Source organism: Thalia democratica, chromosome 1 (assembly GCF_965202585.1).
Source record: "Thalia democratica chromosome 1, ktThaDemo2.hap1.1, whole genome shotgun sequence".
Classification (NCBI taxonomy): domain Eukaryota; kingdom Metazoa; phylum Chordata; class Thaliacea; order Salpida; family Salpidae; genus Thalia; species Thalia democratica.
In genome coordinates, this window is record NC_139165.1 from 116,309,954 (window position 1) to 116,332,930 (window position 22,977).

At 24.7% G+C, this 22,977-nt stretch overlaps 1 long non-coding RNA gene across 1 annotated transcript; it reads left to right on the forward strand.

Moving 5' to 3' along the window:
* The first annotated feature begins 1,444 nt into the window (after positions 1-1,444).
* On the forward strand, positions 1,445-5,586 carry LOC145848856 (uncharacterized). The gene is made up of 3 exons (XR_014372185.1): positions 1,445-1,798; positions 4,453-4,579; positions 5,426-5,586. It is a non-coding gene; the product is annotated as an uncharacterized LOC145848856 (long non-coding RNA).
* Positions 5,587-22,977: the final 17,391 nt, after the last annotated feature.

Genomic DNA, 22,977 nt, shown 5'->3' on the forward strand with positions numbered 1-22,977 from the left:
AAAACTAAAATATTCTTTACTATATAAAACAGTCTTCAATCCTTAATCAGTTTTGAAATTATTAGGATTTTCACTTTTAAGTTCAAAAACTACTCTCATAGACCAAATTGATCCTGAGTTTTTTTTTAAGAGTGGCAACCTTGATGAAAGTTTTAATGAGAGAACTATGAGTCATACTGATATATTTTTAATTTTTTTTATCCGTAATAAAATTTTCTGTTAACCTAAAAAAGTTTAATATTAATAAAAACTAAATTTTTGATCATTAAACCTGGCTATAATATATCACATTATAGAATTTGGCACAACTATATCTAGTTAATGATGTATAAAATAAGACTAGGATCTTTAATAATTTTTAAATTTAAACTGAAATATCTCTAACAACACCGTACTGGCCTTATTTATCCAAAATATATCAAACAAATCTAGCCTTAGTTACCCTGATTTAAAAAAAAATTATAATGAGTATCTAAATTTTAATGAACCCTATTAAAATGTTGTTTCTTTAAGCACTACCAGCTACAATTGATTTAATTGTAATAGCATTGAACTTTTATATCCTGTTTTAATTTAAATACTCACTATTCAAAAAATCATCATATTAGTACCAGCATTTAATTTAACACGGATGTTGTAATTTATTAAGCATTTGTTTAGTAAATCGTTTTTCAATTTAATTTCTATGGTAGAATCTAGAAAATAAATCATAAAAATCATCAACTGTTTTAATTTTTTTAATTATACTATTTGTTTTAGATGCTAAATACCCTTTGATATACTATGTTTTTCTGAGAGTTAAAAAAAATTAAAATGTTTCAAGTATTCTGAGTTTGTGACAAACCTGATTCAATTTGTTGCTCTTCGCTCTAATTGCTACAACTGATTGCATTGTATGACATCAAGATTTAATTTCTTGTAATTTCAATATTCACTAATAAAAAATTCAGTAAAATGCAATTGAGTAGACTCATCCTTGAATATACACTATCTAAATATGATAACTGCCAAATTTGTTTGAGAAAATCACTAATTAGCTTTTTAAGCATTTCAACTTTAGTTTTTAAAAAGTTTCGTCATGGTATTCTAATAGTTTTTAATTTAAAAATAAATCAAAATGTTAAAACTAAAACAACTAAAACCTTTTTTGATAAAAAAAGAAGCTTGATATCTTCTAAAAATCTTAGTTTTAGTCTTTTATAAAAAAACTAACTAGTTTAAGTCATCCTGAGAATTATATAATATGGCTTAAATGTAGAACAACAATTTTTTATTAATAATTAAGAAAAAAAGGACTATAATTTTCTCTAGCTCACAAAAATTACCCAGATTCCCTTAAAATATTACCAAACTGGTCTAATACACTTTGAGTATTAAAAATAAGCTAGCCCAGTGGTCGGCACGGTGTACACTGGTGCACACTAGTGTGCACGAAACTTTTTTTGGGGTGCACGAAACTTTTAGGGTACACAAAAGTCATTTAGGGGTGCACGAAATTTTGAGATTACACAAAACTTTACTTTTTGTCTTATTATTATTATATTTATTTAGTTTAAGCAACATACTTAAATATTTAAGTTAAATCCAGCCCTGGTGTTTAGTTTAGCTTTTAGTTTATTGGCCATTTTACTCTCATGATCTATTTTGGTAAAAAAAATCACATATCATTCTTTATATCAACATTGAGGCTGCAGTTTGCATCCGAAAGAATAGAGAGAATGCTCGAAGATCTTTTGAATTCAGTTGACTGATGTGCAGGAAGCTTTCATCCAGCTACGACCATGATTATATTTAAAAGGTTAGTATTTTTCATTTTACTTATAGTATTAGTAGATTACAATATTTTTCTTAGTGAAGAAAGTTCCTTTTATAAATCATTAATATTACCTACTTTTAATACTAAACAATAATTTCTATTAGAATATTCACATGATAATTATATTATTAGTTCAATAATGATGAAAATTTAGAGATTTTTATACTTACAGGAAAATAAAAGAATTTATGTTCATTAAAAAATACTTAAATCAAGATAAAAATAGTTAAAGTATATTAAAAATTCTCTCTAAATAGATGCATAACAGTAGTAAAGAACAAGTTTTAAGTAACAGCTTTAAGTTTTGAATAACACAAGTTAAGTAAATATTATACCTTTAAATTGATTTTTATATTTAATTAATTAACCTATCCATAATTGAAAAGTACATATAAAATTTAAAGAAACTATAGGCTTAAATTGACATCGAGTTACTACACACTGAGGATAGTTTGAATTTTATAAATGTTTTTGAAAATCTCAGGATTGCTAAAACTTTTTTTTTTTTTTTGTAAATCTCAGGCTAGCTAGGTATGCTTTTTATTAAACTATTTGTTACTTAAATTTAAGGCTTTGTAAGTTGAAAAATTTATTCTCTTAATTATTTTATTTACTAGCTATTTTGATCTGTTGGTTTAATAAAATATGTTGTATCTGTTGTATGATTGAAGGTTGCTCAACCTAAGTAATTTTTATATTAGAAATAAAGTGTTATTAAGCATGTTTTTTTCTTGCAAAAGGTAGTCTAGTTTTGGTACTTGTGTAGAATCTTTGAATACATTTATAATTTTTTTTTTGAAGCATGAAAAACATATTTAGTCATTTATCAAAATATTACTTTAAGTATACTGCTACTTTTGAGCTTTGGCTTTCTCTTTTCTTTATTAAATTCAAGATGACCAAGGCTAGTTTTATTGTGACTAATACACAGTCCTACACTTAGTGCAACTCAGGACAGTATAAATATTTTACAATTCCCAGGATAATTTGCTTTTTGAATCTTGTTCTAATATTGTTTATTTCATTAAATGAAATTTCTTTGTTGTAGTTTTAACATTTTTTTTAAAATTCCAATTTTGATGATTAACTTGAGTTGTTTTTTAAACTTTATTTATATTAAATATTTATATATGATGTTTTTTAAAAATTTCAAAGTTAAAGAGTCAGGATAGTTGTTTAACTCGAAGAGTAACAACAGTGCTAATGCTTGTTCTTAAATTTATGAAATATATTAAGCAGTAATTTTAATATTTTTATTAGAAGAGTTATAGTATGTGTTTTTAAGATGTAAATCTTTCTTTATGCTTAAAAAACATTTAAAAAAAAACTAAAAAAATTTGTTTAGTATTTTAATAACTTATTATTATATAATAAGAACTAAAAATTTATTGTTTGTGAAATGTTAAGCTTGTTTTTTCTGTTTTAGTTGTGCTTATTTGGATATAGTTTTATTTTTTGAAAGTTTCAAAATATTGTACAGTTCCTCAGTTGTTTTACTTTATTTTAATATTTTGAAAGAAAACATACTGTTAATTGATATCTTTTTTAGTATTTTTATTATGTGAATGCAAAAATATAGACAGTTTAAAGGTTTTATGATACTTTATCAAAACTCAAACTAGTAAGGATTTAAAAAAATACCCATTTTAGGTTAGAATGTTTTTCCTGAGCTTGAGTCTGGTTTTGATTTTTGATTAACAACCCTTTTTGCTTTAAAATTATAGTTTAGAATTGTATATTTGTTATAAATCTGATATTTCAGGTAATTAACAAGTTTGCCACACTATCAGAATAATCCTGGATACTTAAAAATTTTGAAAATCTCAGTATGACATAATATAACTTGGAACATTTTAAATTTCTTTTTTAAACCCAGGCTGACTCAAGATAGTTGTTTTTATCTCAGTATAGTTTTAAGATTTCAGGCATTTTTTTTCTACATTTTGAATGAGATACAGTTAATTTAGTCCCAAAAATTTATTTTGTAATTTTTAGTATTTTTTGCTTAAGATATTTGTTTTTCTTGCCTTTGAAAATAAAATAAAAAAAATAAAAAAAACTTAGATGACTACAGTTCAGTTTAAAGTCATTCAGGACAGTCTTGATCTGTCAAATCAGTTTTAACCAAAAGGATTACAATCCCGTAAAACTAATTTAACAGTATCTACATTAAATGTTTGACATAATAAAAAATGTTTTTTGATTCAAAGAGAAGCAACCCTGGTCTTAAAATATTTAAATTCTTATTTTTTTACAAATTATTGATTGTCCTTTTAACTTTTTTTTTGCATTTTACATCTTTTACTTACTAAAACTCTGATTTTAAAGATAACTTCTTTTATTAAACTAAGCTTAAAAAAATATATAACACAATAATAATTTTAAATATTTACAGTAAGATATCAAATATACTGTATTTTACTTATCTTAAACCAAATATTTTACTTAAGGTGGTTTTTTATATTTTTTATAGAAATAAAAAGTTTTATAAGTTTAATCAAGACAACTTTTTTAAAGCTATGAAGTATTTTTTTAATATTGATTAAACTAGATTAGAAATCAGTAATGACATTAGTTTTTTGATGAACTTTTTACACACTCAAACTACTTTGGATAACTCTTATGTTATTTTAAAGGTCGGAAAACTTTGGCAAAGTAACTTTTAAAAAGATACTTATGCTGAGATATTATACCTCAATTGAAGAATTTACTTGACAAAAGGAACCACAACCCAGTAGCAGTTCTGATAAACAGCTCATTATGGTAGGATAGTTTAAGAATAATAGGTGTCTCGGTATTTTAGTCTCTTAATTACACTAAAAAAATTAAAAGTCAATGTCTCTTCTACTAATGTTGTTACATTTTTAAATTTTACAAAAATGATTTATTCATTTTTATAAGTGCTTAATAACTTTTGAGAAAAATCTAATTATTATTATGTTAATTTTTATTAATTTTCATTAATTTACTTGTTTTTTTTAAATCATTAACATTTTAATTAGTTAAAAAAATTACTTGTTTTTATTAGTAACAGCCATTTTTTGCTTTTTTTTTTGAACGTTGTAGTTTTATTTTCTTTATGTTATAGCTCATTTTTATTCTTACTTATTTTAATAAGTTAAATAGTAAAATCCAAATTCTTAAACATACTTTTCAAAACTTAAATATATATAAGTCTTGTTTTTTTAAGACATGTAAAAGATTAAATTATTGATAAGTTTTAAATTTTAAAACCTTTCAGGTTAAAACTTTACCTTTTAACGTAAAGTTCAATATAGATTTTATGTGTGTATGATGTTAGATTCATTATATAATTTTTTGTTTCTTGATATTTTAGTTTATAAAAAATAGTTAATGTTTTAAATTTTAATAGTCTAATTTTAAAAAGTTTTTTGTTTTAGAGTTTGAATTTTAACTGTTAAGTTTTTTTTAATAATTTTTAGCTTATTATAAATTTGATTAAAGTTGGGTATGCAACTCGATGACCGAGAGGTCTTTTTGTGTATCCAGGTCCTTCAACCAAAAATAACTTTTGGGAATATAAACCTCAATAAACCTCATTAAGACCTGAATTATTACTAGGCATTAACTTTAAAACCTAAATTTTAGGTTTGATCAGACTCGTGCTAGCAACAAGACCAACATAGACAGTTCCAGGTCAACAAAACGGATTTAGCTGTGATAAGATTTTTCATGTTTTTTTTTCGTTACTTTTTGGTGTAATTTTTGTTTTCGCTATTTTTTATGGCAATACGTTTGTTAAGCACATATAGTAATCGCTTAATAAAAAATCACTAAGTTAACTAAATAATTAAATTTACCATGCAATAAAAAGAACCAAGACTGCTGATTGTTAATTTGGATTGTGGTAATCTAGTTAGTATTTTAGACTTGAGTGATACAAGTAAAATCCTGTTGTAAAAATTAGATAATCGATTTAAGTTTATTAAAATGGATAGGGTAAAGTGGTCAATTTTAAGTTAGCGTGTAAAATTAACTGAGTGTCTTCGAATTATTAGTAAAAAAATCGATTGAAAGTATTTACATATTCTTCAACACTAGCAGCGCTAAGGAATGAAAATTGGGGTGCACCGAATTTTAATTTTGTGATTTAGGGTTCACCAATTCAAATTAGCGTGCCGACCACTGAGCTAGCCTAAGTTACCCTGACAAAAATATATTTTATACTATTTTGAGTTATCAGAATTTTCTTTTCAAACTTCAACTATCTTTAGATTTTAAAATCATCCTGAAGATTTTAAATATTTTAAATCAAAGTTAAAAAGTTAGTTCTTGAGTATCTTGGGCTTGTGGCAACTCATATTGAATGGCTTAAGTCTTTGTTCTACCAGACACAACTGATGACTTTGTATAACACTAAAATATATTTATTGTAATTTAAATATTCACTAATTAAAAAATACTTTGCAATACCTTTTTGCAGCACTTTTTGCAACATGTATGCAATTTTTGACCTAAAAATTAATCTTATGGAAGAAGTTTTCACACTTAGATTTTTATAACAATAGTAGCAAAAACTCTAGGTTATAGTCTGAAATACTTTGTTAATACTTAAAGGTAAAACAAATTATCTTAAATAGTATAAAAACCTTGAAAATATACTTAAAAGCTTTATAGAAATGTGTTTTTAATTAAAAAAATAACAAGAAATTTATCTGTATAATAGATTTTCTTGTAAAATAAAAAAATTTCTAATAAAATTTACAAAATGTTTAAAATTACATGTTTATTAGTAATTTTTCTTCAAATTTCTTAAATTCCAGGTTTTTACAGGTTTATTAGCTTAAATTGTAAAATATCTAGTTTCATAGGTTTCTATTTCTTTAGCAACCCTGTATAATTGTAACTAAAACTTATGAAAAACTTGCTAATCAATAGTATATTAAGTTGTATAATAATTTCTGTGTCATTTAAATAAGTTAAAATTAATGACAATTAAATCTTAAATTTGAGAAAATAAGTAGATATTTTTTCAGATAATTTATTTATACTTTATTATCTAAAACAGTCTTCAATCCTTAATCAGTTTTAAAATTATTAGATTGCCACTTTTAAGTCCAAAAAACTATCCTTATAGACCAATCTTTTCTGAGTTATCTCTTAAGAGTGGCAACCTTGATGGAATCTTTCATGAGAGACCTAAATAAGTACTGAGTCATCCTGATTTAATTTTAATCTTTTCAATCCGTAATAAATTTTTCCTAACCTGAAAAATATAATATTAATAAAACCTAAGTTTTTGAACAATTGACCTGGCTATAATATATCACATTATAGAATTTGGAAAAACTATATCTAATTTGTGATGCATAAAAAAACACTAGGATCTTTAATAATTCTTCATTAAAAAAAATATTATGAGTATCTAACTTTTAATTAACCTTATACAAATGTTGTTTTTTAAGCTCTACCAGCTACAACTGATTTTATTGTAATGGCATTAGACTTTTAACCCTGTTATTATTTAAAGATTCACTATTCAAAAAATCATTATATTTATTCTAGCATTTAATTTAATACAGATGTTGTATTTTATTAAGCATTTATTCAGTAAATGTTTTTTCAATATATTTTTAATATTATATGTTTTGGTTTTGGTGTAATTTTTGAAAGAATAAATATATATTTTTAATGGTAGACTCAAGAAATCATATAATCATCAACTATTTAAATTTTTTTATAATACTATTTGTTTCAGCTGCTAAATATCCATTGATATCTTACGTTACCCTCAGAGTTATAAAAAAATTAAAATATTTTAAGGATACTTAGTTTGTGGCAAACCTGATTCAAGTTGTTGCACTCAGCTCTAATTACTACAACTGATTGCATTGTATGACATTAAGGTTTGATTTCTTGTTATTTCAATGTTCTATAATCAAAACATCAGAAAAATATTATTGATTAGAGTCATACTTAAATATACAATATTCAAATATGATAGTTGCCAAATTAGTTTGAGATAATCACTAATTAGCTTTTCAAGCATTCCAACTTTAGTTTTTAAAATATTTCGTCATGGTATTACAATAGTTTTTAACTTGAAAAATGATTAAAATGTTTAAACTGAAACCACTAGAAATCTTAGCCTAAGTCAAACAGAGCTTGTTCAAAAACTTCAAACAACACTGAGTTATTGTAAAGTGTTGAGATTTTTGAAAAATAAAGCTCTTTTTAAAATTAAGACTGTGTCGAAACCTTGCTTAAATCTGTCCTGAGGGACCTTAAAATGTCCTATGTCAATCTAGAATTTCTTAATCATTCAAACAATTGACAAAAAAATTTATACACAATCTAAAAACTTTTAAAATTTGAACAAATTTAGTTATAAAGTATGATATTAGTGAAAATTGAGCAATAAATTCTCAATTAAGGTCAAAATAAGGATTGTGAATTTTAAGTTTTTCAAAATTTCCCTAAATATTTTATAATAACACCACACTTGTCTAATAAATTTTGAGTTTTAAATACAAACTAGTCTAAATTACCCTAAAATATTTTAAGTTGTTTTGAGTTATCAAGAGTGTTATTAAACTTTAAGTTATCATTAGATATTTTAAGTAGACGAAAGTTTTTAATATTTTAATTTGAAACATTGTGTATTAAAAAATCATTACAAAATATCTTGTACATTAGTTTTAAAATATTTTATTTAGTATTAACTACATACATGATATTAAAAGAACAGACAAACGACGACAATAAAAACAAGTTAATAAGAGCTAAATTCATATTAATCTACAGTATTACTTGTTGCTCTCCGTATAACTGGTGCAGTTTCTTTCATAGACTGACTTTTTGTACTTCACCAAGTTTAGAGTTGTATCTGATTGTCACTTTGTTCTGTTAAAATAAATAAAAACTTCAAATCTTACTATCTTTCTTATGAAATTTCTTACATAAAACTACTATATTTTTGGTTTTTAACCGGTCTAGTAATTAAATTTAAAGTTTGTCACTCTTTCAAGTAAAAGAAATCCTAATTGACAATAAAACAATTTTTAAATTCTTTAATTTATTTAAAATAAAGATATATTTATTTAGCCAAAATGAATAACAAATTAATAAAGCTTAAATAAATAAAACCTCATCTAACTCAACAGTTAGTCAGTTGAAAAAATAGCAAAAGATTAAAAATAAAAAATCAAACCAGTCTGAATTTTTCATAAAAAGTTAAAACAAAAATGTGTCAGCATAAGTATTTTAAAAAGATTGCTATGCCAAAGTTTTACAAACATTTAAAGTAGCATAAGAGTTATCCAAAATAGTTTGAGTGTGTGAAAATAAAGTTTATTATAAAATTAATGCCATCAATAATTTCCAATATAGTTTAATCAAAATCAAAAAAATACTATTTAGCATAACAATATTTTGCTAATTTAACTTTTAAAAACTTTTTTTTTTAAATATAAACAACCATTAAAAATAAAATAAACAGTTTAAGATAGGTATTATACCGTAAAATAGATATCTTACTGTAGATACTTAAAATTATTGTTGTGTTATAATTTTTAGTTTAGCTTAGTTTAAAAAAAGAATTTAGAAATTATGGATTATTCTATCAAGTAAAAGATAAAAATGTAAAAAAAAAGTTTAGAGGACGATCAATAATTTGCAAAAAAAAAAGTTTAATTATTTTAAGACCAGGGTTAGTACTCTTTTAAACAAAAAAAAAAATATTTTGTCATACATTAAAAATAGAAGTAGTTAAAAAAGTTTGACAGGGTTGTAATCCTTTTGGTTAAAATTGTTCTTATTGATTAAGACTGTCCTGAATGACTTCAAATTGACCTGTAGTCATCTAGGTTTATTTTTATTTTTTTTTATTTCAACTTTTAAAAAGCAAGAAAAACAAAGATTACCAGCAAAAAGTACTTAAAATTACAAAATAAATTATTGGAAGCAAATTAACTATATCTTATTCAAAATTTAGAAAATAAATGCCGGAAATCTTAAAACTATACTGAAACATAAAAAAACTAACTTGAGTCAGCCTGAGCTTAAAAAACATATTCAAAATTTTCCGAGCCATCCTTTGTCATATTGAGATTTAAAATATTTTTAAGTATCCAGTATTTTAAGTACGATTGTGTGGCAAACTTGTTGATTATCTATTATATATATGTTGTTAATTTTAAATTATGTGAAATATCAAAGTTAAAATAAAAAGACACTTTAAAACATATTAAGGCAAAAATGTTTGTTGATCAAAACCAGGCACAAGCTCAGTGAATAAAATATTGTTTGTCGGACATGTTGTTGTAATTTATAGTTAAAGTTTTTTCTTTTTAGCAAAATTTTCTGTTTACTAATATGGTTTTAGAGATCATTTTACTATTGTTTTAATTTTTACTTAAATAAACATAAATATTAATAATTGACTTGTTGTTTTACCAACTCACTGTTAAAAAAACCAAAATAAGCAATTTTAGTTCTATAGCAACAACTTATACCATAGTAGTAGTAGAAATTAAGAAGTATTAAACAAAGTAGAATTAAGATATTATTTATTTAAATAAAAAATGTGTGTTAAGAAAACAGGTAAGCCGTAATCCGGGGTCAAAAAACAACTCCAATTAACTTTTGTTTCAGACAAAGCTATACTTAAATTTTCAAATACAAAAAAGCTAAACTAATAGCCCTTAAATAGCTGTCAATGAAACAATAGAGGCCAGTAAAGCTCCAAAATTTGTACTTGTCAGCAAAAAAGTTGGCAAAATCAAATGAGCAAGATAAAAATTAAGTATTTATGCATGTGCATGCCCCTGTTAAAAAACAAGAAAAATTATGGAAAATTTTGGGATAAGGTACGAGGAATTCTGAAATCGCACAGAGTCAATATGTGAAATAGAAGAAAAAAGAGTTTGTGAGCAAGCCAAAAAATTCCATATGAACCTCACAAACCATACCATAGTAAGTATAAAAGTAAGAGACACAATAATGTAGGTTGGAAGCAAAACCAAAATCTGTTTTATAATAACCACAGTAGTAACCAGCCTAAACAAGAGTACTATAGGCTGGGAGAAAACCAATGTACAAATAATGACAGAGACCACTATAAAAACAAACAAAATGAAAGCTATCAAAACCAAACATTTCAAAAGTACTTGTAAAAATGATAGACAGTAAAACACTGTACGTTTGTAATGTCTTAAATAAATTCAGTTCATTTAACCAAAAAGGTACAAAAATTCAAACCTATAGCTCCCAGAAAAATTATAGCATATGGAGTAACAGGCCGAGTTGTGTGGTTTAATTTTAAAAAGGGCTATGGATTCATTCATTGTAATGATAAGGATAGTGATGTTTTTGTTCACCACACTGAAATTACTAAAAACAACCCTAACAAGTTTTTAAGGTCACTTGCTCAAGGTGAGGCTGTTCAATTTGATGTTGTAATAAGTAAAAGAAATATGCCACAGGCTATATACGTAACAGGTCCTAATAACAAACCAGTTAAAGGTTCCAAATATACTTCAGATAGGTGACCAAGCTATAACCAGAGGTTCAATAGGTAACAGAGGCCTCAACAAAAATATAATTTGGTCAGTGACTATTGTAAAGAAAGAGACAAACAGCAGAGAGAAGAGCATAACAGTTATAGGATAAAACACAACCACTTATTCACCCATCAGGTTGAAGAAACTGATGATAGACAATTTGCAAAAGAAAGCACCCACACTAATTCTCCAAATGATTCACTAAAAATTAGCTCAACAGGCTATCAACCTATTAGCAATGAAAAAAAAAAGCTTGAACTTCAGTGTGAAATTCTGAAACTACTTTCAGAAAAAGATGAGTTGATTAAAGTAGATCTAAAAATTGAAGAAAATTTAGAGAATTTTTAACTTAAAATTGAAAAAATAAGAAATAAAGTTTTAGAAAGGCTAATGTAAAATAATAGTATTCTAGGGTTTAGTTACGCATGACAGTTGAGTGATGTTTCAGTATGATTAAACAAATGTTTTTTCTTTGAAATTTTTGTGAAAGTATTTTGATCTTAAAACCAATTGATATTATATTGTCAAAGATTTTTTCTGATTTTAATATTTTGATTAAAAGTTGTTTATCTATAAAAAGTAATAATAGTAGTTAGAAATTTAACCCAATTTTTTTAATATTTCAGTTTATTTATTATAAAAAACTATAGTATTTTCACCAATTTATTCACCATGTTGTCTAAGATTTTTCACTAAGTTAATCATTCTGATAAAAATTATGTTCTTGTATAAAAAGTAATTAAAATTTTTTTATAATGTGAAAGCCAAATACTTGTTTTTTTTCTCTATCTTATTAGTATTCTACCTTAGTTTGATTTTTAAATTATTTCATGACTAGTTTGAATTTATCTATGCTTTACACTGTTCCTTTTATTTTTTTTTTGCTGTTTACCAATTAGATTTAGATGAACACCATCTTAGAATTCTGCTAGCAGGAGGGAAGCAGAGGGTAGAGTGAAGATCTTCTTCCAAAAGGGAGAGGAAGAGGAAGTGTAATGATACTGCGAAATTCCTTGCATTGTCATTGTTTTGGAGAGTATTGAGAGCTAGATACGGTTGAATACACGAGCCAGACAACAAACAGCCATATTCGTACATTGACGAAATGTTTCAAACTAAATACTGATGCAACGAAACATCAAAACATGACATGCAGTTTTCATGTAAGCAGTTAGTCAGTTAGTTTTGTGTACAGCTGGAAGCAACAACTTCTTATGAACTTATTTTGTGAATGTTAATTATAAGTATTTTTTGTTTAAAAGTCAATATTTCAACTGTTGTTTAATTGTTTAAATATTTGAGCCAGATTTACATGCTTTATAGTTTATTAAATCTTTTACAGTTTATTGCTTATTAAAAATTTTATCTAATTTTTAGTTAATTGTTTTAATTCTTTTGGAATAGATAAAAATAGCTATCAATTTATATTGAAAAGGTGTTTATCAAAGTAATTTGTAGTTTTGTATATGCTAGTATTTTTTCTTGTGTTTTATATAAATATTCATCACTTAAAACTATCATCACGATTTATATAAAGTAGCCTAGAGTAGTATTAAGTATTTCATAAATAGTGTCCACTGATAAGTTACAAGTTAGCACTTATAAGTAGTTTAAAGTAATTATGTCCAACTTAGATAATATTAATGGTAAGTTGCGTGCATCGGGTCCTGAACATAAGCCTGTTAATAGGTCACCCCGCTCGCAGGAAAAGTATAAACAAAAAGGTCAGGTTGACAATCTACCCATAGAAAGTCAACCTGACCCAACTGAGACTTTAGATGTTGGTCCTGCAGCATCCTCAGCCCACAAAGGAACATTTCCTAACCGTTTCAGGTAATTACCTAAAAAAAAAAAACGTAAGAGAAAATAAGTCTTTAGTGGAATAGTCTTTTTTTTCCTTTTTTCAATATACCGATATAAAACAAAATTTTCAAAAACAATTCGCTTCAGCAGGTTTAAAGCTAGGAAGCTTTTTTTTTTTGCTGCCTACTTATATAATTTCCCAACGTCAAAAAAATTACTTTACGAAATTTAAAGCTTTTCATTTTTGAGGAACAACAGATGCACCCTAGTGACATAATAAAATTCTTGCTTTAAATCAATGAGGAAAAATTATAAATATCGCTTTCTCAGTTTTGATGTCACTAGTCTAAAAACAACCTCGGTTATATAAACTAAACTATACTTTAACTATTATTATAGCTAGTTAAATTTATAGTTTTAATAACTACATATACTTTCTAATGCTCCGACTAAAAGAATAGCTTCTAGAAAATGAAAACAAATATTCTGCCTTTAATATCCTAAAAAAGTAAAATTTTGCTTATAAATTTTTTGGTTTACTACTAATATTTGAGATTTCTCTAAAATAGACTACGTCAAATTTTTAGTAAAGAAAATCAAAGTGTGATTTTTTTCGAAAAGCTTTTTTAGAAAAAGTTTTATATGTTTTATTTTTATTAAAAAGATGTATGCCTATTATCTTCTGGTTAACTCAGTTAAGGATGTAGTAATTTTTAACAAAACTTGTTCTAAATGATGGAATTCAACAGTTAAGTTGTTTAATTTTTTTTTTTTACAAATTAAATTCTGTATAACATCTTAGTTGACTGTTATACTAAAATTAAAATAACATTAGATTTTGATATAAGTTTTCAAGATACTTATATACTTTAACATCTAATCTTTTAAATATTAAAAAATGATTACTTTTATTGCAGTTGATAAAAAGTGTTTAACTAAAACAACTTTATCTTTTGATATGTGACCAACTAAAGTTGTAAAGCCAGTAAGAGCCAATTTATATGAAGTCCAAAAACCAAGCATCTACAAATCTTATTTTTTCTACCAGTTAATACCTCGTTATAAAAAGCAAAAAATAAGAATTAAAATGTGTAAAACTATAATTTTTATTGAGTTCCAATGTGATAATAAACTAATTAAGATCTTAAAAGACTTCAGCACAATTTACTAAATGTATCAATTTTTGATCTAAAACATCTTAAATACTCGTATTGTTTTAATTTTTTACTAATTTTTTTTGACTATTTATACTTTTTTATTTGAAAAACAATTATTGTATATATATATAAAGGTTTATTTAAAGATGTAAACCTCGAGTCCTTTGAGTTTTACATCTTTAAATAAACCTTTTTATCAATAAAGCCCTCAAGGTGGGCTCAGTGTGATAAATTAAATCTATTAAGTTAATTATATATAGAACTAAAGTACAAAAAATAAACTTTTGCTCGGGACAGCTGTTTCTACGTTTAATACACGCCTTCAGCCAAGTTTTATTCAATGAAAAGCAAACTTGTACGTACAGCAATAAAATTATACAAAATTAGGTATTACGTAATAAAAGAATAGTTAGTTGATTTTAGACAAAATATATAACAGAGTTTTTAGATAAACTGTTTTCGATAATGTATGCAGCCAGTTTGTTATTCGTTTCTTTTGTTTAGAGATTCAGACTTTAAACAGATTTTTAAACTTTTAAAAATTGAATTTTCTCCGCATAGCACAATTTACATCCGTTTTTTAAACTAGATTTAATTTTTGTTCTTGTTTTTATTTCCCATTGAATTTTAAAATTAATTTTGTTATATTTTAATTTCCAAATGTACTGCGATAAAGTTGTCGTATTTCTATGTTTTTCGTGTTTGAAGCTGTACTTGTGCTTTGTGTAACGATTTATGAACAATAGTCCAGTAGAGCCAATATAAAACTTAGTCTGGTTTTCAGTTATGACTGTCGCTTTATATATAACATTTTTCATTAGGCAAGTTCCATTTACCGGGCATTCTTGTTTGTTACAATCACACATTCGCCACTCTTTGTCCTGCGTGTCTAACATCTTTCGATTGTGTGCCATTATAAGTTATTTCATGTTTGGCATGCAGGAATAGGACACTTTTAGTGTCTTCCTGTTAAAAACTTTACAATATGGATGGTCTTCAGTAAAGTTTTTGTCCACAATCCCTAGGAAGCACTTTCCAACCCGTGTTGCCATACTTTTGCAGAATGGAGCATTGAAATATAAAAAATTTCTTCTCCTTTTTTTTGTTCTTACCCTTCTCGTTTTGTAGCTATAGGCTAACTCGTGATCGTACCCACTCTCTCTTATAGCTTCCTGGTATTGTTGGGTTGTTTCCTTGAAAATGCTTTATCTGCTAGAAATCTTTTGGAGGCGGTTATTCACTGCGACCGGTATGTGTTTTAACACATGCTCTGGATGGTTTGACTTGCTATTCACTTTCATAAGTATATATGTATATATATATATATATATATATATATATATATATAATTTATTAGAAAAATAAGATTTCAATAATAGTGGTACACGTGTTTCGTAAGACTATACGCCTTATTCTTCAGCCAGCTAAATTAAAAAAAAAAAGCACTTTGCTAAACACTTTACTAAACGTGTACCAGTATTTTTAAAATCTTAATTTTTCTAATAAATTATTTAAAAGCCCTTCAAGTGTGGCTCAGTAGAAGGTGTTTAATTTTAAATAAGAACCTTATTTTATATATATATAAATATATAATTTATTGAAATGGCGATTTTAAAAATTCTGGAACATATGTTTCATAAAGACAAAGAAGATTGTCTCTAATCTTTAGCCAGTTCGAATTTAAAATAAAAAGCACTTTAATAAACAAAGATGAAAAAGTTTACAAAAAAACAAAAACAATATGACGTAAGAATTGAACATTGTACATTACAAATATTCAGTACGGAAATCGATCTACCATCTAACTAATCAAACAACCAAAATTAACGAAAACAACAGTTAATTGACTAAAAAATACTTCAAAATTTGTTGTATTTTAAGAGAAGCTTTTTCATATGTCGACAAGACGATATAAATTTGCTCCTCCTATTTAAACAACCTTCCTTTTTGAACGCATACATAACGGCTGCATACATAACGCATACATAACGTCCTGTATTATAAAATTATTGACTATAAAATACTTTAAAATTTGTTGTATTTTAAGAGAAGCTTTTTCATATGTCGACAAGACGATATAAATTCGCTCCTTTTATTTAAACAACCTTCCTTTTTGAAAGCATACATAACGGCTGCATACATAACGCTTACATAACGTCTTGTCAACATATGAAAAAGCTTCTCTTAAAATACAACAAATTTTGAAGTATTTTATAGTCAATTAACTGTTGTTTTCGTTAATTTTGGTTGTTTGATTAGTTAGATGGTAGATCGATTTTTGTACTGAATGTTTGTAATGTACAATGTTCAATTCTTACGTCATATTGTTTTTGTTTTTTTGTAAACTTTTGCATCTATGTTTACCAAAGTGCTTTTTATTTTAAATTCAAACTGGCTGAAAATTAGAGACAATCTTCTTTGTCTTTATGAAACATATGTTCCAGAATTTTTAAAATCGCCATTTCAATAAATTATTTAAAAGCCCTTCAAGTGGGCTCAGTAGAAAGTGTTTAATCTTAAACATTAACCTTATTTTATATATATATATTAATTTATACAGTTCTATCAAGTCTTTTTTATAAAAGTTTTTGTTAGACCAATCAGTTAGCAACATCTCTAAATAAATGCCAAACAACAAGAAAAAAGCTTTTGAGGGCCGCATCATTTCTTAAAACTTTAAAATCACAAACTTTGTGCAAATGTCTACTTATAGTTTAACAAGCCTTAAACATGTAACTTGATTATAAGTGACAGTACATTTAAAAATCTCTGGTTTACCTTTTTTTTAAACTTTTTTTTCATTAAAAAAACAAGTCGTAGGCCAAATAATAGTAGTAAAAATTATATTTTCTTGCTTCTTCTTAAATTTTTAAATTGTTAAACTATTTAGTATAAATAAAAAGTTGCAAGTCTTTTAGAAGTGATGGCTTACAATTATCTACAAAAAGCCTTTTAAAGTCATACTTTAAAATAAATCTTAGCTATCGCAAAATCGTTGTATTTGAAGAGTTAAAAAACTTCTAAACGAAATTTTAAAGTTAATTTATTGTTAAATAAGTCCAACTAAGCAAACTTTATAATATTTGTTATAAAAATCATAAGTTTGATTGCTCTTTAACAACTTTAACTGCTTTATCTATCGACCTTAAAACAATTTGATAACAATATAGTTTTATAAATATAGCTTAAAGAAGAGTTAAATTTATAAACTTTAAGTAAATTGTTTAATACCTAGTATAATTACTTTATTAAATTTAGAACGACTTAGGCTGCTTTTACTTTAAGAAGGCTTTTAATGATATTTCAGTATTTTGCTCTTTTCATTTTTGTTTTTTAATTTTGCATTTTTAACTATTTTAGTACAGTAAAATCTTTGAGTAAAGTTTAAAAAACGTTTATTTTTTGAGTAATTAAACTGAGCACTATCAATAATAGTGTACAAAAACTATCTCAAAATATTTGTTAACGAGCTTACTTCGAAGAAAATAGTTAAAATCATTTAAAATATATAAAATTAAGTATTAAAATATTAAACATATAAAATAAGTTTAAACTACTTTAAAATTTATTTACATAAAATAATAAACAAACAAATAAAACTAGAAAATGGTGAAATATTAATCAAACTTGAAGAAAAACATGATATCAAGATTAAAAATGTTTATAAAACTACAAACTACAAGTATTTAGCATCATATCCTCTACAAAAATCAGATTTTTTGAAAAAGTCAGCAATTAACTTAAAAGTTTATTTTTTTTCGTTTAGGTTATTTAAAAGCATCTAGAAATATTAGAAATATCATGTTAACCAACTTAAGCAAATAATTTCTCATTATGTAATGCACATCATAAAAATGATTGTTTTAGTCATTAATTCATCATGAAAATTAGCTTGACAATTAATATAATCGAATTATAAAAAAACTATAAAATTATTAAACACAAAATTTCAGTTAAAATAGATTTAAACTTAAATTATTTATCGCAAAGTTTTAAAAGGTGTAAGAAATTTCTTAATTTTTCAGACACCTATAAAACACCTTTTTTTAAACTAAGCAATAAATAGTGTAGACATTTTTTCGAACATATTTTGGTTGAGTAATCTTAAAATTTTTTTAATTTACGGTTTTTTAAAGAATACATAGATTAATTGATAAAATCTACCTTCAGATTCAAAAAGACAAAAAATGTGCATAAAAACAAGGTAATAAAAATTCACATATTGTGTGTTCATTAATGCATGGAATTCCGAAGACCAATTTTTAATTGAAAAATGAAAATATGCTTTACAGTAGCTAAGAGTGACGGTAAATATTTTTTTTTTTTAATAAGATAAAAGTAATTTTTTATTTGTTTTGATTTAATGAAAAGGGCAAAATTCGTAATAGAATACAATGTTTTCATTTGTTATTTTTTAATGTTCTAAAAAATTTATCATATGTCAATTAAAATTATAAATAAATATATTCCAGGACAAGACGTTAAGATTAGAAGGTATCCAAGTTGTGTGCGACTCGATAACCGTAAGGTTCTTGTGCGCTAGGTCCTAGAATCAAGTATTTTGAGCGATATTTTATCTTTGAATAAACTAGTAAAAATGAAAACACTAAAAAACTTGATATTAAAGTATACTTTTATGTTTTAATTTATGAAAATAAGTTATATATTTTTACTGAACGACCTGGTTTACAAAAAAAAATCGGTTATTGAATCGTACCAACTGTATACAGTTTAATGTCATGTCTGGGATACTTAAATAAAAAATATTTGATTGTTTTTGCACTCACAGTCGATTTTTAATTTTAACAATATCTAAATTTATTAAAAAAGATTTTAAATGCTCTTCCTCAAACCGGTATAGTTTCATTTTTAGAGGAATTTCTGTAGTTTTATATAGCTTACAATTGCCAGATTTCTAAGACAAAAAACTCTAAAATACTTATGTAATTCATTTAAATTTACAAAAAAGTTAGTAGTAATATTTTGGCTAATGTCTGACCACCTTAGATGATTTTGTCTACTGAACATTATGTTAAGATATTTGCATTAACAACTTACTGCAGCTATCAACAATAACCAACTTACACGAAATTTTCAGATTTCACAGATTTAATTAAAAATATTGTTAAGAATTCGCAGAAAACTATAAAAAACAACGTTTTGAGTCTTTACTTGAAATTTAAAGATCAAAAAGCTAAGTTTTAAAACATGGTTAAACAAGTACGTGTTTATTTAAAAAAATATCAAAAACAAGTTAATTTTTTAATAGATTCTAGTAGAAAAAATAATTATAGTGTAAAACAGCTTTATGAAAATGAAATTTACTTAGAAATCAATCATAAACTTTCTGAAACTATTGCCCTGGCATTACTTTTTTTACTTTTGAATGCTGAATTGATTTATGTCAAAACAGAAACAAAACAGGCTATACAAAAAAAATGGTTAGAGTAATAAAAATTTTAGAATTTAATATTAAAGTTGTTAGAAATATCTTAGGATTGTTTTAAAAAGATACATTTCTTAGAACAGAATTACTTTATATTCAAATTAAATAGTTATTTTTCAAACAAGTGTAGAAGTAAACTTATATTTGTTTCTTTGTCTAATTGAGTCAAAACCTTTAGTGTTGACATCTTGACAATAGAGTTATATTTTAAACTTTGATAAATATTCAATAAGAAAAGAATTTTTATTTTAATGTTTGCACAATGGTTATGGTTCTTTAATAATTATTTTAACTATATTTCAGTACCGCATATTTTAATAAGTAACAAAGTTTGTAATTTTCTTTCTAGTAATATTAAGTAGAGACATAATTTTGATAAAAAAAACAATTATACTTTAGCAGGCTCCCCTACAAGTTTATTGTTGTTTAATTAATAATGGCAAAAATTATAAATACTACTTATTTAATTTCAAAGGAAGTAAAAAAATTTAATGAAATCCAGAATTTATAGATTTTGTGTTTTTTATACTTATCATAATTAAAAAAACATTTTATATTGTTTTGCTGTTTTTCATTTCAGTAACCCTCGTACTTTTTGATAAGAAACATAGCTATTCAACTTTAGTAACTTGTTCTTAGATTTTAATTAACAAAATAAACTAATGCTTACTAACTACACACTATTATCACTTATTGTACTTTATATTATAAATATAGACAAACCAGTTATAAGTGAAATGCTTAAACTACTCAAATTCAAATACAAAACTTGAGTTCCAGTTAAGCAGTAAATTCAAATACAAACTAGTTATAAGTGAAATGCTTCAACTACTTAGAAAGAAGAACTTGTGTTACAATAAATATCAGTACAAATCAGCTATAAACTGCTTAAACTATGCAAAGCCAAGCATACAACTTGTGGATCTAATTTAAAAGAACTAAAAAAACTTTAGATAAAGAGCTATAAAAATCTACCTAAATATTGGATTAAAAACATTTGTCTTTCTTTCACGCATGAATAGTTTTTCATATTAAATTTATGCCATTTGGTATCAATTTTGTGGTTCCCTGAATAAGTTTTTTGTTTGTCGAAATAGTTGTCGTTTAATAAAAGTGAAGTTTGCACTTTAGTTTTATTAAATTATTGTACTTAAAATAAGATTTTTATATAGTTTCAGACAAAAGTTATAAGTAATTTTTTTTTTTTGAAATTAGTTGATATTTTGAACCCCATAGCTAAAATACCATGTGTCACCACTGCACACTACTGTGCAAAATTTAACTATTATTCTAAAACATTTGATTTTTTTTGTCAAATTAAGTAAACCATTTATTCAATTAGGCTATTTTTGGCCACTCAGGCTTATATTTTTACTCAAAGAGAGAAAATCAATCAGAGTATTACAGGGTTGCCACTTTACCTGGAAACCTGTAAATACCTGGAAAAATCCTGAACTTGAATTTTAGGCAAGAAAAAAAACATGAATTTTAAACAAAAATCAAAATTTTAAAATTTTTTATATGATCAGTAGTAAAATTTTTATTTAACTCAAAAAATCTACAATATAAATTTGAAAAATTTATCATCATCAATTTTTTTTTACTAAAAATATGTCTAAAATAGCTTCACAGTATATTTTCAATGTTTTTATACTTTTTAACACAATTTCTTACCTTAAACTTAACTCTAAACTAAAAATAAACTCGAAAATGTCTACTTTTAAAAACCTGGAAGAAATTTATAAAACCTGAAAAAAATATTGAGAAACGAGTGGTAACTTTGGTATTATTATTACTATTGTTTACTGAAGGAACCAAAAAATTGATCAAAATAATTTTCTAAGGGTCTGATGTCAAAAAATACTTCCGGTTAGCAAGTCGTAAATTATTTGGATACGGTTTAACTTATGGTCCTAACGTTTAAGGAAATTATAACATCAGTTTGAAATTAAAAGATTGTTATTAGATTTAGCTTTTTTTATGATATTCATTTTTTGTAAGTCTTTTGTTTAGGACAAAGAGGTTATAGATAAGAATAATTTACTAGGACATAATATTTACTATAAACTACAGGTTTTTTAGTATGTAAAGTGTGTATCTAGTATTTTGTAATTTACCTATGTAAATCGATATAACTTTAATGAAACCAAAACTGGGTATATATAAAAACATTATGAACACAAAACCTACTTCTACTTACAATTTTTAGATTTTATAAAAAATAAACAATTATGTTTGAGTTTTTTAATTTATACAAAAGAAATAAGCAAACATCTACTGAAGAAGATGAGTTTTTAAAAAAAGGTTAGAATATTTTAAATTTATATTTGAAAATGTATAAATATGTAACAGATACAATATTGTTTTAAAGACACAAAATTTTTATAATCTTTTGAAAAAACATGTTTGAAAACATGGTTAAATCATTGACATTGTGTTAAAGCAAGCTAAAAACTGTTAATCAACCAAAAAGGACTTAGCTCATCTTTTTTTTATTGTAGAAATTTTTCAAACATCATACTTAATAAAGTATAGAACGATAAATTACTAAATTCAAAGTTTGAAAAAAATGATTAAATTTTTACAGTTTACTTCATAATACACAGTGGGCTAACAAGCGGCCATTGACCATTTAAGTAAATAAAAATATTAAAATAAGCATTTACAAAAATTTTTAGGGCTGGGTTTTTATCTTAAACACTGTGTTTGACTCTACTCTGCTTTAAGTATATTAAAAGTTAGGTAAGCTTAAATGTAGAAATTGTTACTGTTTTGAATTTTAAAAACTAGATATATCTTAAAATGTATTTAAAAATTAAAGTATAAGCAACTGCTAAAGATTAAATTGAAAGCTTTATATATATAATTTTTAAGGTTTTTATTTTTTTGGTTTAGTTTTGATTACAAAAAGTCATAATTCTTCAAATACTTAAAATATATGGATTTTATTTCTCATTAAAAACTGCTGTTTTTCCGAAAATTTATTAGTGTTTTTCAAAAAATACAGGATGTTATCATAACTAATTTTTTTAATTACACGTTAGCAACAATTCTGATTTTTTTTATATTTTAATAAATTTGAGGAAGATTTCAAACACAATTTATAAAATATGCATTTTAAGGAATATAATTATTTTTTTAGTTTTAGGCTTTTTTTTTGAGTAAATGTGACTGTCATGAGGTAATCAATTGTTTTTTTTTCTCTTTTTTTATTAACTAATTAAGCTTTAGCTA